The sequence below is a fragment of the Melospiza georgiana genome, chromosome 7, assembly GCF_028018845.1.
Source record: "Melospiza georgiana isolate bMelGeo1 chromosome 7, bMelGeo1.pri, whole genome shotgun sequence".
NCBI lineage: Eukaryota > Metazoa > Chordata > Aves > Passeriformes > Passerellidae > Melospiza > Melospiza georgiana.
In genome coordinates, this window is record NC_080436.1 from 39387626 (window position 1) to 39402826 (window position 15201).

A 15201-nucleotide genomic window follows, 5' to 3' on the forward strand; every position below is an offset into this window, starting at 1 on the left:
CCCATAAATGTTTAGCTCTGTGCTTTCTCAGCAGTTCCTCCAGGAGGAGGTGTCAATAAAAAAAAATAAAAGTGAAAATGGGATTTTGATCTTCCAAGCTCAGGGAGATTAGATAATAAAAGGTAGCATCAAGGAAGGTGATAAAAGAACCATTTCAGAATTGAAATTCAGGGCACAAGTTCACAGGGGCAGAGAAACTACAAAGCCCAAAGAGAGGGAAAATCTCTGTTCTGATTTATTTCTGTGGCTGCAACGTTCTGCAGGAAAAAAAAAAATCCAAAAAGATCTGCTGAAATATTCTCTCCCTTTTTACTCAAGATTACATAAAGCTTGAATGGGAACCATGAAATTTAGAAATAGCAAAAGGTCTAAATTAGATAATCCATGGAAAAGATCTGAATTAGATGATCTTGTCAGTTCTCTTGATAATGCTGGGTATTTCCTAAAAATAATAAAACAGAAAGTATTTCTTCCAGTTTCAAATTAAGCAAGAGGGAAATATCCATCTGTGTCTTAGTTACAATGGGAAAAATATTCCTTCACTCCAGGGATTGAGTGCAGAGAATAAAAAGGATGCACATGCCAACAGCTGGAAGATAATAAGAAAAATGATTTTTTACTAAAAGAATGGTTTCACACATCCTGAAAGAAGGAAAAAATAATCAAGAAAACACAAGAAAGGCCAGGGAAAGTCCCATCCAAACCATTTGTGCACTGCTGGAGCTGAATCCCAGGAAAAGGGAAATTCCCCTAGAATCCTCCACAAAGGCAGATGAGCAAGAGAGGCAGGACAGAAAGTTCTGGGAAAATCTGTGATGCAGAACCTTGGGAATGGGATTCTCCCCATGGAAACAGGAGGTGGAAATGGGGAATGCCCCAAGTGTTAAAGGGTGGAAGAAGGTGAGACAAGCAGTAGCAGTGGGAGCACAAACCTTCAGTCAGTCAGAGATACGAAAGTCAAATACAGATTTCACTCCCAGGCAGCACATCAGGAAATACTTACAAAACCATTGTCTTGGAGAGATAATGGAGGGCTGGTAAAATCCATGGAAACCTGAGGGACCAGGAAAAAAAATTAAAACATTGTGCATATTTTTTATGCAACTGATATCAGGAATACCAGAAGCTGTGCTAAGCTGAAAAAATTTTTAAACATAAATGTATAATTCCATATGCAAAAATGACAGATACTGCATATCTGAAGCCTCCTTTTTCACAAATATTTTCACAATAATTTTCACAGATATCAAAATGAATATTACATGCGTTGTGTTAGAAAGTAATGCTGGATTAATTCATGTAAGTAGTGTGTTAAATATAGTTTTAGGGTATAACAAAATGTTAAAATAGAAACTATGCACTGTAGGATACTTTTTTATAAAGAAAGGATTTGTAGTGAGATAGCAGCCGCAGGACACCTGAATCTTTCAGAGAAAGAGAATTTATTGCTCCATTATCAGGAGAAAAACTTCCTGCTTCGCTCGGGCAGGATGATGCCTTTAGGATTATGAGGAAGAAGTTGACACTGACCAGACAGAATCCTGTGTTTGAATGGAATTTATGCATCATGGATGAGGCATATGAACATGCAACAGGTTATTGTTTTTATGCGTTAATCCTTTGTTAATGGGCGTCCTTTTTCAGGCTTATGCTGCCCAGAAAAGGTACCCAGCCATCCATAACTCTTTGTTTCTATTGTCTCATATTGTCCTAATTCAAATTGTCCAAATTAGTATTACTCTAACTGTATTGCTATTTTTATAACCATTTTACTACTATTAAACTTCTGAAATTCTAAAAACAAGCGATTGGCGTTTTTCACAGTTGGATACTCCACGGCCTGACCTTGAAATCCCAGCGGGAGCAGCCCAAATTCCCGATTCATCCAGGCAGTTCTGACCCTCTCACCTGGGAATCCTCGCCTTCTGAGCCGCACCGCCCTGGCTTGAAACTGGGGTTTTGGAGCCCGGAATCCCTTTCTGGTTTGGACCGGGCAGCGAAAATTCAGAGACTGCTGTACAGTTTTCTGTGGAGGAAAAAAAGGAAAGTGAAAGCAGAAATGAACAATAGTTGTTCTTTGGTTTATCTGCGACTCCTCCAAGGGACGTGAGGCCTCCCTCACCGCTCGGCTCCCGGCGGGCACGGCCGGGACGGGCTATGGGGCACGGCCGGGACGGGCTGGGGGCACGGCCGGGACGGGCTGGGGGCACGGCCGGGGCTGCTGCAGCTGCCGGCGGCTCCTCAGACACCTCCGGAGCCGGCTCGGGGCCGCCTTTCGCTTTCGCTTCCCGGCCCGGGGGAGGGAGGGGCTGGAGCCCGGCCGGCCCCCTCACACACCGGGGAGCCGCCGGGGTACCGGGGTGTGTCTGGCTCTGTCCGAGTGGGCTGAGGGAGGAGCCGCCCCTCAGCCGAGCCCTAGTGAGGCTAACAGGCACAAATGTGGAGAAAACGGGGAAATCCCTGTTTTTTCCCCGGGAAGAGGCGGGGAAAGGGCGCTGGGGCAGCGCCCTGAGGGCGGGCGTGAGGGCGGCCATCGCCTCACGGCGGAGGCGCTGCTCGCCCGTCCCGGCTGCGAAATCAAATAACACAAACTTAGCGGACTCTGCTGTGTTTGTCTGTGTGTTTATTTATTTATTTACTCGTAATTCTCTGGGATTACGTGGTGTATTATAAAGAATATGGTTTATTTCGGTGGCAAAAAGCATCCGGGACAGAAAGAGCCCTTGCGAATGGAGATGCTGCATTCCAAGAAATTACCGTGTAGAAGAATTCTGGATAACCGAGTGTCGGCTTGTCACCGAAATGTGACCTCTAAAGAGGTTTCTGGGAAAAAACTTGGATTTCAGTGGCGTTGAGGAAGTGGTGTTAGTCGTGTTGAGGAAGAGAAAGCCCTGAGTTCTCATCCAAGGGAGGGTAAAAGGCTGCAGAGGGACTGGGGACAAGGGGTGGAGGGACAGGAGCCAGGGAATCCCAGAGGGCAGGGATGGATGGGACATTGGGAATTGGGAATTCCTGGCTGGGCTGGAATTCCCAGAATTTTGGCTGCCTCTGGATCCCTGGCAGTGCCCAAAGCCAGGCTGGATGGGGCTTGGAGCAGCCTGGGACAGTGGGAGGTGTCCCTGCCCATGGCAGGGATGGAGTGGGATCTTTAAGTCCCTTCTAATCCAACCCATTCCATGATTCCACACAGATAACTAAAAGAAAGAGTCCATATCCTAGACTGAGAAGAAAAATGAAGTGTATTACTTTCAGGTTTCCTTTCAAACTAAGCTGACGGATCTTTTAGTGTGTTCCCCTCAAAATTGCAAACAGACTTGTACTCATAGGCCGAAGGATTTTGTCTGCGTTGCAGCCAAACAGCGCTGACTGTTCACGAAATTAATCCTCAAAAATTCAAAATATGCCAAATAGTTGGGGCAAGTGTAAACGCTGACTTTGTCACTTTGCAGATGTGGACTCTGCTTTCGGAGGAAAAGCAGACGGAGCTGGATAACAACGGAGCTTTGTGGTGGAACTGGTTGGGCTCTGTGAGCACACTCGAGGAGGTCTGGCTGGAGCAGCCAGATTAAGGGCTTCTGAATTTTTGTTTTCACTGGCTCCACAAAGGGGATCTTGGATTGCCCCCTGCTTGGATAGTGATCACCTCATGCCACCAGATTCACTGGGAGTTTTACCCGCAGCATGATTATGGCACCTTCAGAAGTCCTTATCTGTTTTTCCAGATAAGTGGATGAAACTCTGACCCTGCTTTTAAGATTTATTATTATTGTTTTTGTTATTATTTTCTGCCTTGACAATGGCTAACAATGTTTACTATTGCTTTATAAACACAAAGCTGGTTACCAATGAGTAAAAGGGAGAGGTTTGCTGGAGTAGCCAGGGAGGAGGAGGTGGTTCTCTTATGACCTAAGCCCCGCAGATTTTCAGATTCAAATGTCACAGTGGTGGGCTGCTCTCCAGTGACCGTGCTCATGTTGGGATCTGAAGGAGCTTTATTCCCCTGAACTCCAGGGAACGAGCAACGTCAGCCTGGTTACATGGCCAGCTTTGGGATTTGAGCTGAACAATGTGTTTGTGCTTGTTTGGTAAAGGAAATTTATTGGAGATGCTGACCTGGGCCAAGTTCCTGAACTGAAATGGGGTTGCCTTGGAGTTGAGATCTCCGTGCACTTCTGGGTGTTGTGGATTTATGGTGTCAACTACATGTGAAGCAGAGTAGAGGGAAAAGTGTGGATTTCATAACTCTGAGGAGTTTTGCCAAAGGGGAAAATCGGGCAGTAAAATACAGCATGGAGTATAAGAAGCTTTACAACTCTCTGAGCTGCCTGCATTGATTCCAAACTTGCTCTTCAGGAGCCTGAAAAACTCTGGATGAGCCAAGGAAGCTGAACTGGAAACTTGAAAAGAAAATCATGATCAGGACTCATCTGCAGCAAGAAATACTCTGATTAACCTGGAGGAAGTTTCACAGCCATACGGTGCCTTTTGTTGGTACCAAAACTATTTCACCGTAGCTCAGTTAAGAATCTCATGGAGTTACCTTCAGAGGGAGAAAATTTGGGTTCTTCTAAAGTTACAACAGATTCAAAGAGGAAATTAGATGCCTGGGGATTAGTGGTGTCTTCCCTGACATCTCCAGGATTTTCAGAGTCTGGAAAATGGGCCTTTTGTAGTTTGGGGTGCTTTTGTATTTTATTAGACTTGGGAAAAAAGAAATAAATTTCCAGGTTCTTCTTTAAGTAGCTGCACGTTGTCACACAGGCAGGTCAACAGTGGTGACTGCTGTACCACCTCCCATCCTCAGGAATCCCAACTAAATTACTGAGAAAAACCCCACAGACCTCAGGGAAGCAAAGAAATCTTTCTGTCCTTGGTGCTGTGCCAGTGTTGAGGAGCAGATTGGGGTCCTCCATTTCTTGTGTTCTGTAGGTGATAATTTAGGCTTCAGAAAGCAGCATGAAAATCCACCAGGGTATGAGTTTGCTGAGGAAGCAAAATCTGGAGTTGTTATCACACCTTGATGTCAACGAGACTCCAAAGCCACGTGGATCCCTCAAGAAGTTCCCAATCCTTCACCTCCCTGTTTGTCCTGAGTGCTCAAGCAGCCAGTCCAGGCTGGGAAATGAACCAGCCTCAAAGTTAACCCAGAATCAAGCTGGGTTTAGCTGATTCCTTTCTTCACTCCTGCTCATCACCTGGTGGTGTGCAGCAGGGTCAGCTCAGTGAGGGTGAAGGATCACTTAGTTCAGGGTGACAGGGCTTCAGTCTCCTCTGAGGAGGGACAGCTTCCAGATTGTGTTTTATGGGGCCAACATTGTAGGCAGCACAAACCCAGACCTTTTCTCAACCCTTTTTTTCCTAGTAAGGCAAAGGAGAAAAATAGACCTGACAAGGAACACCCTGAGTTTAGATGAATTTATTCTGCCTCATAAATTGCAATTGCCTTCCCCACACGAGCAGGAGGATGAAATGAACAATTTTACCAATCTCTGTGGTTCCCAGGAAGGGTTCCAGCAGGAGTTTGGGGAGTTCCAGCTTCCCTGGGCTGTGTGCTTCCAGGGAAGCAGCGCTGTGAGGCAAAGTGAATCACAGCTCAGCTGCTGAAAGCAAACAATGCAGGAGGAATCCTCTGAGATGCACGTTGGCAGGCCTGAATCCCATTCCCGTTCTTTGGAAAATCACTGCATGTTAATGAAATAACGAATTAAACTCGCTGCAAATGGCACTGCTGGTGCTGCAGGGAGGATTAGTGGTTTATTGAGGCAGAATAAATTCCAAGTGCAGCCTGCTTTGTGCTGAGAACATGGAAATGAGAGGGCAGAGAAAGCAGGAGAGCAGGTGTGGAGATGTGCCTGACAAAATTATCATTGTGTGGGACACAGGGAATGGCTTCCCACTGGCAGAGGGCAGGGATGGGTGGGACATTGGGAAGGAATTCTTCCCTGGGATGGAATTCCCAGATTTGCTGTGGCTGCCCCTGGATCCCTGGCAGTGCCCAAGGCCAGGCTGGACAGGGCTTGGAGCAGTCTGGGATAGTTGAAGGTGTCTTTGCCCCTGGTCTTCAATATCCCTTCCAACTCAAATCCCTCTGGAATTCCATGATCCTATTAAAAAAACCCACACCTTTTCTGTTTGTTGCCGAACTTTATAGTCAGCAGGATCTCTGAAAGATTATAACTCCGAATGAAAACTACCAAGATAATATTTTTTGGTAATATTTAAATAAGTGCCTCAGTCTCTAGAAATGATTTTTGAAAGCAGTTGTGACATTTCCATCCCCTTTTTATTCCCCCAAAAATTATTTTACACAATCCATTCTTCTTGAAAGAAACATTCAGAGTGTCAAGCAAAGGGAAAGTCCTAAATAGAAAGCCACGGTACAGATGAATTAAAAAGTGAATATGTGCAAGTTAAAACATGGGAATTGCTCATGTACATATTTCTAGGAAGGAGAGTAATCCCAGTGATCCAGAGCTTTGTCCTTGACACGTTCCTGGAAAAACTCTGTGAGTGGTGAGGAAAGGTCATTTCTGAGAAGCTGCTGAGAGCTGGGTGTGCTGGGGTGGGTTCATTGACACCCCTGCTTTAGTTCAGCCCACTGCTCAGTCCTGACAAACCCTGGGATCAGTTCAGCTTTAGTTCAACCCAATCCCCAGTCCTGACAAACCCTGGATTAGTTCAGCTTTAGTTCAGCCCACTGCCCAGTCCTGACAACCCTGGGATCAGTTCAGCTTTAGTTCAGCCCGCTCCCCAGTCCTGACAAACCCTGGGATCAGTTCAGCTTTAGTTCAGCCCACTCCCCAGTCCTGACAAACCCTGGGATCAGTTCAGCTTTAGTTCAGCCCACTGCCCAGTCCTGACAACCCTGGGGTCTCAGCCTGACATTCCAGACTCATCTCCCCCCTCACCAACCCTCACCGGGAGCACTGGCAGCGAGAGGCTCCCGAGTTCAGGGCAGGCAGCTCCTCCTTGCACCTTCCCCTTTTCCTCTTTTCCTTTTCTTCTTTCCCTTTTCTCTTTTCCCTTTTAATTTTTTCCATTTTTTCCCAAAATAACCCAGAGCTGAACTGCTTTGGATGCACTCATATTTCACTTTCTCCCCTTCACTCATGTACATAAAGCACCAACAGCTCTCAGCCCAGTTCATTTCCAAGTGTTAACAACTCCTAAAAACTGTTTCATTTTTACAGGACTTGTTTAAACTCTGGTTTTTTATGGCACCGATTCTGGCTGAAGATACTTTCCCGTGTCCAGCTCTTAAAGTGGCTCCTAATCCTTAATTTTCTGGTTTAGATCTGACAAGTTTCACCTTAATTCAACATTAAGTATCTACTCTGATGTTATTCACAGCCTTTAAATTCTCTGAATGAATTTGTGTTTTTATTATTTCACCACAGGAAACTGATTAAGTTTTAGGGAGGAGAAAACATTTTAAAAAGTTGGGTTAAAAGGAGTTATGGAAAGAAAGAAAATATATTGAAATATATTGAATTCCTCAGGAATTACCTTTCCCAGGATGAGTGTGCTGGCAGGAGGAATCCTGCATCAAAGCCTCGGATATTCCACAGGCAGGAAATTTTGGTAAATTTATATCACCAGCTTTTGGGGAAAGATGATTCACTGTGCTCTCATCACCCTGCTCTAAATTTGGGATATTGATTTATTTAATGGGATGCAGCTGCTGCTATCCAGCGAAGAGAGAGAATGGAGTTTCTGGGGTGACACTGCCAGCTGGGGAAATCTGCTCCAGTTGGGCTGGGATTCCTGGAAACAACCTGGATCTGGTCAGCAAACCCCTGGATATCAAACTCCACACGTGTTCTACCAGGAGGGAAGCATGGACATGAAAAAAATTAGGAAAACTGGAATAAAACAGAAGGAAGCAAAAATTAATCTGATTTTTATTCGGGTAGTCCATTGTGGCAATGATATCAAGGAAAGCTTTGATGGTCAGTTTTTCTGTGGCTGAATTTGAATATTTTGAGGTCATGGGATCATGGAAAGATTTAGGTTGGAAGGGACCTTAAAGATCCTCTGGTTCCAAGATCCTGAATTCTGGCTGAATTTCCATCCTGCTTTTGGCCTGGATGCAAACCCCAGTTTGTCACTTGAGCCAGCCACACTGGGTTTGTGACAGTGCAAAATTCTCCTAAAATTGTAAACTCATGAATATCCATCTCTAAATGCAGTAATTCATATCCCACTGGGGCACTTTGGTGCTGCTTAAAAACTCCTCACACTGAGAAAAGAAATCCTTTTCGCTTATTTTGTGAGAGCTGCAAGAATTCTTGTTTTACCTTTTCATCTTCAAGTGGCAACAAATATAATTTTCCATTTATTACCTCACTGATATTTTTTTTTCCAGTGCCTGGAATGGTGTTTAATAATATTTACTCCTGGGCCAGATAAATATCAGAGGAATATTAACCAATTCTATTGTAAATAATAGGGATTTTTTTTTCCATTCACAAATGAAGCCTCAGAATGACTGGGAATGTTTAAGAGCAATTAGCTGGGTTATTTTGATCCATTTTGGACACTTTGGATGTGGTGTTGATTTAAAAGTTCATGGATGTGTTTGTACAATGGAATTAATCTCACTGAAGGGGATTGGTTTGCCTTTGGAATTGTTATTTAGGAGTGAAGTGTTCTAATGGCTCTCAAGCTGGCAGATGGAGAGAAGCACAGGCAGAGCATGAAAATTGAAGACAAATTAATGTTATAAAAATAAAATGTGATCAGTCACAGCCTGCCAAGTGTGTGAACAAAGCAAAGGGGGATTTTAATAAATGTGTAAAGAGGAGCTTGAGGCCACAGTCATGTAAAAATTACTTTAATGGAGTGATGTTACCATGGGATAGGCTATTCCGTTTTATTTCATACTCAGAAAGACAGGAGAGAAAATGGACTTTAAAAAAGAAGTAAAGAAGGGGAATTCCAACTCCAAAAAAAACCCACGCAGCCAGGATAATCTGGGAAGGAGACAGTGGCTCACAGGCACAGGAAACAGAGAAATATCTGAAGCACAGGAGGATGAGGAGAGGAGAGTGTGAGTTACCCAGTAAATCATCAGGCTGGAAAGATGGGATCGCCCCCTTTGGAAGCCCAGACCTCCAGCAGGCCATTCCCTAGGGAAGATGCTGTGGGACCACCTGGAGGAGAAACTCCAAGCATTGTTTCAGAAGAAAATTGAATAATCCAGACATCACAACCCCATTTCCAGCTAAGCTGTGCAAGCAGCAATTTCCAGGACTGGGAAGCAACGTCAGGAGCATGAGCTGGCACCGCTGGGTGCTGCAATCGTGGAATTCTGTGTGTGAGGCCGTGCAGAGACAGCAGCTGGCTCCTCCCAAACCCACAGCTGTAGGAAACCCACAGCCCAACCCTTCACAGACGTTGGGCAATGCTGTCTGAGATCTCACACACCCCACTAAAAGAAATGAATTCAGAGTACCCCAAAAAAGCTGATAAAGCCTTGAGTCATCAGACAGAAAGTTCATTTCCTCTGCAGCTGGCGCGCACAGCTGGGGGGAGGAGAGAAAAGCCACGGGCAGGGGGTGGGAAAGGAGTGTGCAGACATGAAGGGACGTCCCAGGCAGTGCTGCTGAGAGCAATCCCAGCGTGGCATCCCCAGATCCATCTCGCTGGGATTCAGGGGCAATTTGAACTGCAAACGCATCACTGGGTGGACTTGGTTTTTGTGGCGCTGGAGGTTCTGCCCTTGTACAAGGACAGATTCCACTACCACCATGGCAGTGTCCAGGTGATATCTGATAAGGTAATATCTGGAATATCCCTGTGGAGGATCCCAGGATTCAGCCACAAACTTTGGAATACCACACAAAGTGGTATTCCACACAAACTTCCATCCTGGGGCTAATAAATTCCTTTTTTAATCCATTTACCAGGAATATTGATCAGGAACATCAAGAATACAGAGCAGGGGACATTTGGATGATGGTTAAAAAGACCAGTTTTTCCAAAGTGTTGATAGACCTGTCTAAATTTTCTCAATTATCATTCCCAAAAATATCATTTTCTCAATTCCTCATTCCCAAACTCATGGCAATATTTTGCTTCTGAAAACTCCCGACCTGCCTATGCACAGCTTAGAGGATGAAAGTAATTATTAATATTCCTTTCTCAGAAGTAATTATTCCTTGCAGTTTATTTGTGCCTTTGTTGGCACAAATAATTATCTCTACTATTTCACACGTGGGAGGATTTCTTAGAATTCCTTATTTTTAAAGCTTGGGGGCTTTCAGGAATATTGATTCCCCCAAACTCCTTGAATAGAGAGTATTTTTCCCAAAAATTGTCACCACAAGCTTGAATGCTCACCAGTGCTTCAACTCCAACCTTCCTTTCAGCACTGTGAAAATAATTAATATAAAATGCTTTAAAAATTCCTGCAATGGAAATCCCAGATGTGTCATGTACGTCTGCCTGGCAGTAATATTTTTATTTATATATAAAAACATAATATATGTTATATAAATATAAATTACATTAGGCCTGCCAGATCCCATTGGGTGCTTTCATTTTGGATGCATTTTCCTGCTTAAGGCATCTCCTTCTCAAAGTCATTTTAAGTGAAAGAGGTGCTTTCAAAACCTGATTCATTCCTAAAGGACATTTCTCCAGCAGCAAATAAATATTTATAATATTAGATATTTATAGATAGATGATATATAAAGAAAGAAATAACATATAATACATTCTGTGAAAGGCCATAATTTTTAAACCTCTGATTCTTTGGTGTCTATTTAATACCCAAGGGACAAATCTCTCATCTCCTACCTGTGCTGCCAAAGGCCTAAATTCTGTACATCTGACCCTCTGCATACATTAATTTTGCACTTGAACATTCATATTTTCACAAACCCCCCAAGCTGTTGCAGTTGGCTTTGCCCTGGCTGGAGCTGTGAGTTGTTTTTAATTTTCAGAGTTTCTTGGCAATCCTTGGAGCCTGTTTGTCTTGGCACCCCCCTACCCTATTACCTATTCCTCAGTACCACAGGCTCTGTTTACAGCATTTTGTCCTTTTTGACTGGATTTCTGCACTTTTAAAATGGAATCATAGTAGGGCATCTCTGAGCCATTTGTTAAACTTATATCAATTTTATATCAATCCAGTATATACATTTTAAATGCTGATAGGTTCATCTCTTTTCTTGAGAGCAACTGTCACTATAGGACTTCAAATATTTGCACTTGGCAAAATTTCAGGTTTTTTATGAGTGAATCCATTCTTCTCTGCTCACATCTGCTCTTAATAATCCCAAATGTTTGGGGTTTGTTCAGCTTTCACACGAAGGTTTTTGTTTGCTTTTTCCAAACCAAAGCACCACTACACACAATGCTCCATTCTTGTCTCTCATTGATGTTGCTGATAAAAATGGGAGCCGGTTTCAAGGAGAATTTGGCTAAAAGACAAAGGAGAGAAGGTTTAAAAATATTTAGTTCTAAGAGAAAAACCTCCCTGAAAGATTAACTTAACCCTGGGCCAGTAAATAGCAACATCATTGGCCAAGAAGTTCTCACGTTATCAAATTCTTCTGAAATTGCATCATCTGGAGCCTATAAGGGACAGAAAAAGTTGGGAAATATCATTAAAAATTCTCCTGTCTTTCCTTAAGTACAACAAATGTGTGAAAAATTTGGAAATCTTGTGTCTAAACAACAAGATATCCATAAATATCTATCAACAGGGCTCAGCCTTGGTTGGAGGTTCATGTTCCCTTCCAGAAGTGTTGGAATCTGAAATGCAGGGAATTCTCAGAACTTTGGGGTCTGTAAACTAAAGTTCAGAATTAAACACAAAATTTGATCTGAAACTTTAGAAAAGGGCTTCTAAACTTAGGTGTTAGAAGTGAGAATGTGGATTTATGGTTTAAAACAAAACCACGTTAAGTTAAGAAGGAGAAAGTTTAGAGTTTAAGATATAGAAAAAATAAAAGTAGTTGTAAATGTAAAAAAGAAGTTTAGAATGCAGTACTGTATGTTTGTGTGTTATAACGTGATTAACTAAGAAAACTTACACTGTAGTATGAGTCTTTAAGATGAAATATTTAAACAATAAGTCAAAACCAGAAATATCTTTCTTAGCAGTGGTTTACTGGTCAATGAATTTTCAAAAAGTCTTGTAACTAAGGGTCTTGTGACTTTCTGAGCTACATGATAAAAATGTGAGCTGAACTTACTGTTCCTAGCTGTATAAAAGATTAAAAAAATAAATCGCATCATCTAAAAAGTCAAAAGTGCTGTCTCTAACTTATTCAAAATTTCTTTTAAAATCCCCACCCAGAAGGAGGCAGGACACCTGGGAAAGGAGCAGGGACAGGAATGAGAATGACCCCAGAGTCTGGAAAATATGAGCTGCAGGAAGGATGGAAAGGGCAGCCTGGTGGTTTTTAAGGAGATCTAAAACAAGAGACAATTAAAGTTGCAACATAATTTTCCTGCCATGAAGAGGCACGAAAAAATGTGTTAAATTGCACAAGGAAAAAAGAAGAAATAAGCTGAGGTTGCAGCAGGACAGATTGAGTTAATACCAGATGTTGTGGGGAAGGAAGGTTTCAGTATCCAGCAGCAGTAATTCATGATTTTTTCTGCCATTGATATATATCATGATCACCAATAATGATCATTATTAATAATGATAATATCATTATGAATGAATTATGAATCATTATTAATAATGATGATGATTAATAATCATCATCAGCCCTATCAATAATGCTGATTATTTCTGCCACTTGATTGGGATCTGAGGGTTCTGAAGTTCTCCATGGAGGTCCTGGAACAGCCCTTGGACTTGAACCTCAGTTTATGGAAAAAAGTTTAAAATAAAATCAAATTGGTTTAAAATGGGATAGAGAGAGGTGGATGTGGCCTCGATGTTTAAAGAACAGCAAGTCCAAGTTCCTCCTCAAATATCCAGAGTAAACCAGGTGTTCTTCTTGTTTGGCTGTTCTAAAATTTATCCCAACTTCTGGTTTGAAATTATCTTCAGCTTTTCAGCCTAAATTTAACTGGGATGGGATGGGATGGGATGGGATGGGATGGGATGGGATGGGATGGGATGGGATGGGATGGGATGGGATGGGATGGGGATGTTTGTGTTGTCAGGCTTTTTTCTCTTTTTTGGTTCAATAGTTCTTCCTCCATTCCCAGGTTTCCCCCCAGATAAATTCAAATAGTAAATTCTATTCACAGCAGCTATTTTTTTTTTAGCTTTCTCCCACTCCCTCTTTCCCTACACTTCCCTCCAAGTAATTTTTTCTGAATGAGATTACCGTTTAAAAAAAGAAATAAATAATTCCCCATGAAATGCTTTTCACTGCATTCCTTCCATTTAAATCCATCATTTTTGAGATTGTTCTTGGGATCATTCTCAAGGCCATAAACAATGTAATTGCAATATATTCTATACCACCAGCAATAAGATATGAATACAAAACCTAAAAGCCAAACTTTGTCTATAAATATTCTCCCTGTGTATATAAATAGAAGAAGAAAGAAAAGTTTAGGTGCTCGATATTTAAATTAATGCAAAGAGATTCATGACCCACATACATTTATTTTTTAAAAATTCTTTCTTCCTCGGTGGATGAAGGAATTAAACTTCATTCATTAAACTCCTGTGTGGTTTTTTTCTCTCTTTTATCACTGTGAGTGTCACACCAGTTTGGGAATCATCAAGGTGATTCCCAAAGGTGGTTTAGGGTGGTTTAGGCTGGTTTAGGGTGGTTTAGGTGGTTTAGGCTGGTTTAGGTTATTCCCAAAGGTGGTTTAGGAATGGTTTAGGTGATTCCCAAATATGATTTAGGGTTTACTTTGAGTGCTGGTGAAACCCAGAGAAAAACTTCCCAACTATTTCTTAATGAGGAAAGAGTTAAGGAAAAAGTTGAGGAAAGAGTTAAGGAAAAAGTTAAGGAAAGAGTTAACAAATCCCACTGCAGTTTCTGTAAGATTTGTCTGGGATATATTTAAATGTGGGAAACTTGGAAGAGAGCTGAAGAATGTCAGCTGGACGCTGTGTCCAGCTGTGGAATGTCCTCCTGGTGGTGAGAGGCTCTGCTGGGGTTTGCAGGTAGAAAATTTCCTTCGCAGCTCCCTGGAGGTGCAGAGCTCCTCCAGAACTTTACACCAATATTTACACAAAAATTTTTGGAAAGCAAATCAAAACAAATTTGATCCCATACCTTCCTGAAACACCCTTGGGACCTCAAGAATTAGAGCTCCTGGGTTCTGTGAAAATGCATTTTTGTGTTAATTTTAAATAAATCAGTCTAAAGTTTGGGATGTTTCTCCCTATAACTCTGTGTATAAAAATCAAACCTTTTGGTACAATTCTACTCCTGGCAGATTTTCTAAATCCAGCAATTTTCCCCCTGCAGCTGCCATCAGGAATGGTTTTAGTTTATAAAGATCAAGCCTGAGCCTGTAGTGGGTAAGGTTTTTTAACTAAAAGATTCTTTTTAGGTTAGGGATGTATGTGGCAATTTTGATAATCATTGCCTTAATCATGATACCTTTCAATGTGTGGAGAGATTATTTATTTAGTCCATTAAACAAGGGGATTTGGTGGAAAAGAGAATCCCCAAGGCTTTTCCCAGAAGGGAATATCCATCAATCCAACCCCAGCAGCAGAGGTGTCCCTGCCCCAGCCCCTTCTGGCAGGGAGTATTTTGTGTTCCCCCACAGCCCCAAAACCCTCACACCAACAACAGAAAAGGAGCCCTGGAAGTCCTTAAAGTCCCATTTTTGCATCCTGGGGGAAAATTCTTCCAGGCAAGGGTGGTCAGGGAGGTTTGCAGTGCCCATCCCTGGAGGTGTCCCAGGAATTCTGGAGGAACTCAGTGCTCTGGGCTGGGATCAAGGTGGGGATGGGCACAGCTGGGACTCTGTGACCTTGGAGCTGTTTTCCCACCTCATTTCTGGGATCCTAAACACCAAGGCTTTTCCCAGAGGGAATATCCATTGATCCAACCCCCAGCAGCAGAGGTGTCCCTGCCCCAGCCCCTTCTGGCAGGGAACATTTTGTGTTCCCCCACAGCTCCAAACCCTTCAACAAAAAGGAGCCTGAAAATGAGCCCCACTTTTGCATTTTGGGGGAAAAATTCTTCCTGGCAAGGGTGCCCAGGCCAACAACAGAAAAGGAGTCCTGGAAGCCCTTAAAGTCCCATTTTTGCATCT